We start from the raw sequence: 3,635 nt of genomic DNA on the forward strand, positions 1-3,635 counted from the left end.
CGGCCTTTGAGGAAGTTGTCTGATCAAGAGAGGCAGCCTCCACCCTGCTTCACGTGATGAATTCTGATCCTGATCAAGCCAGCCAATTGTTTGAAATAAAGAAGGGGTATCAGAAGATCCACCGCCCCCCCCGCAAAAAAAAAACAACCCCATTGAACAGATGAAATGGCTTAAAACCAGGAAAATGAGGTGGGCTGGACATGGCTTGCAATTGGGAATACAGTCAGTTATTGTGTGGTGGGTGCTAGATGTTAAGTCTCAGGATACACACCAGGACTTAATTCATCTGCCACACTACCCTTGACCCTGTCCTACAGGAGATGTAGGGACCCCAGGTCAATCCTGTGCAACAATCTGAAGAAGAGGAGTGGGTGGGTAGGGAGTGTCAGGAAGGGCAGCAAAGTGGACAGACACCCTCTGTGAGTAAGAGGATGGCTTAGTGCAGCTGCACATGAAAGACACCCACCGTTAGGACTGACACACACTAGGACTCACCGCGGAGGGCAGAGAAGAAGCTAAGCAGGGGACTACATCCAAGGGAGAGGAAATGGAATCTCTACTTTCAGTACAGGGAAGGCCCACAGTGTTGTGTTGAGGTTATACCTCATCTCTCTCTCTCTCTCTCTCTCTCTCTCTCTCTCTCTCTCTCTCTCTCTCTCCATTGTCAGAGGGCTAGAATTTTGTCTTTTCTCCACATCTTGAAGACCTCACCATGCCTGCCTGACCTTTTGCAAGATATCCGTAAATGGCAGGTATGGTTGTAGGTGCCTGTAGTGTTAGCCACTGAGGAAGCTGAAGCAGGATTGCATGAGTCCAGGAATTTGAATCTTCTCTCAAAAAGTAAGTGACTGTGGAGAGTTAACTCACATGCTCAGAACCTCATTCAGAACTTACTAGGGGGTTCGTACTTCACTCAGCTCTATATTCTGCTTAAACCCTTACCTAACAGAATCCATGCCAGGGAGCGGGTGATTTTACAACTAATCTGTCTATAGAGATCAAGGGCTCTATGTGGCTTCACAGACATAATCAGGTCAAAGAAGACCTTAGCATCTCAACTCTAGGAGCCTTTCCTACAGGGGACATCTTGCTCAAAGCCCAGCAGTGCTGGCTAGCTCTGCTCTAAGGTCCAACTTTTTCTTTCATTCTATTTTTGCTTTTTAAGCCCAAGGAACAGAACCAGCCACTGCATAGTTTTGTTAGTCATTGGTTTAGGGCTTCAATATGGATCTTTTTTTTTCCCCTTGCCTGTTAGAAAAATCTTCTGTACACATATTTTTCTTCTTTTAGTCAAAACTTTTTATGGCTGTATTGTTAACCCTGCTTTCCTTGGTCTTAATATAGCTTGGGAATCTTGGCTATGGCTCTAAGTTTCAAATATTAAAAAAATACAAAAGCTTTGAACTATGTTTTTAAAAAAAAATACATCAGGAAGAGGGGTTATATTCATGTGTTTCCTGATTTTCAGACATGCTGTATGAAGTGTTCCAAGCTTGAGTCTCTCCATCGAAATAATTGCTAAAAATATGAGGTAGAAAAACATGCCAGAATAAACAAACAGAAGAATCGATGTTCTATAGCAGCTTCTTCGTGTGGGATTCTTTTTTTTTTCTTTTCTTTTCTTTTCTTTGACCAAACCCCTACAGAGACTGGCTACTTCAAAGAACACATCACTTACAGGATAAATTTTTCCAAACTAGGAGAAATGCCGCACAAGTGTCCTTCCCACCCCACCCTTTGTAATGTGCTCCACTGAAAGTCTAAGATAAAGTATAACTCTCCTATGAGAACAATCCCCCTGGCGAGTTTATTAATGTATAGATTCTGTATGTAAGTGATTGTGCACCATGTCAGTGAGAAAAAAGGAAATTATCTTTCAAGCAGAGGAAGATATTAATCGATGTGTGACCTTTAACCCAATTCAATTAGCCTTTGTTTAGGGTTTTGTTTTGTTTTGTTTTGTTGACCACAGTCTCCCACAAATCCCTCCCCACTCCTCAAACACCAGACCAGAGAGTGGAATTTTTCACTAGATTTTAGTGCCACCTTGTGGCAATCTTAATGATGGACTTTTCTTCAAAAATGTATATGTACACAGATATATATCCTTTAAATGCAGGCACTTTGTGAATATCTTTATTTTAAAAATACTTCTACAGGATGGATGTTAAGCTCTAAAGAGTGTTTTGGAAGTAAATTTTTAGAAATACTTTGTATATTTACACAAACATAACCTCACTGGTTTCTAAATCAATGGACCATACTTCCTTCTGTTTATCATGTGCAGAACTATAAAATCAAATTTAACCACAAGAATAATCATTCTAATTTTTACCCAGTTAAGAAAGCCATTACTGAATATTCTGGTATAGTTTCTTTTTTATTTATTTATTTTTTGGTCTGTTGTGGAGCTTGAACTCAGGGCCTAGGTACTGTTCCTGAGCTCTTTTGTTCAAGACTATCTACCTCTTTGAACCACTGCTCCACTTCTTTCTGAGTGGTTATTTTGAGATAACAGTCTCACAAGGACTTTTCTGATGAGGCTGGCTTTGAACTGCAGTCCTCAGATCTAGCCTCCAGAGTAGCTAGGATTACAGGTATGAGCTACCAGCTCCTTGCTCTGGTATAATTTCAACTAACAATGATTCATTTACCAGTAAGCACTTACCAAAACCCAGCCAGCCATTAGATATTCCTGACAGTCACCTGATTTTTTTTTCCTAACTGAAGAGATAGCTGTAGTCTGTAAGAAAAAAAAATTCAGTCCATCTCTTCATAGTGAGCTTTAAAAATGAAAAGGTTGCCTGGCTCTGGGGCTCACGCCAGTAATCCTAATTACTCAAAAGGCTGAGATCCAAGGATTGCAGTTCAAAGCCAACCTGGGCACGAAAGTCTCTGAGACTCTTATCTCCAATTAACCACCAGAAAACCACAAGTAGAACTGTGGCTCAAAGTGCTAGAACCACTAGCCTTGGGCAAAAGAGCTCAGGGACAGGCCAAGGCCCTGAGTTCAAGCCCCACAGCTGACAAAAAGAAAGAAAGAAGGAAGGAAGGAAGGAAGGAAGGAAGGAAGGAAGGAAGGAAGGAAGGAAGGAAGGAAGGAAGGAAAGAAAGAAAGAAAGAAAGAAAGAAAGAAAGAAAGAAAGAAAGAAAGAAAGAAAGAAAGAAAGAAAGAAAGAAAGAAAGAAAAGAGAGACTCAACTGGATGCCAGTGGCTAATGCCTGTAATTATAGCTACTTAGGAGGTAGAGATCTGAGGATCCCAGTTCAAAGCTAGCCCAGGCAAGAAAGTCTGTGAGATGCTTATCTCTACTAAACTATCACACACACACACACACACACACACACACACACACACACACACACACACACAATGCTGGAAGTGGAGCTGTGGCTCAAGTAGTAGAGCACAAGCCTGGAGCAAAATGAAGCTAAGGGACAGCACCAAGGCCCTGAGATCAAGCCCAAGTAATGGCAATAATAACAAAGGAAAGAAAGGAAAGGAGGGAGGGAGGGAGAGAGGAAGGGAGAGAGGGAGGAAGGAAGGAAGGAAGGGAGGGAGGGAGGGAAGGAAGGAAGGAAGGAAGGAAGGAAGGAAGGAAGGAAGGAAGGAGAAAGAAAATAGAGGAGGAGAG

This window comes from Perognathus longimembris, chromosome 8 (genome assembly GCF_023159225.1).
Source record: "Perognathus longimembris pacificus isolate PPM17 chromosome 8, ASM2315922v1, whole genome shotgun sequence".
NCBI classification, from domain to species: domain Eukaryota; kingdom Metazoa; phylum Chordata; class Mammalia; order Rodentia; family Heteromyidae; genus Perognathus; species Perognathus longimembris.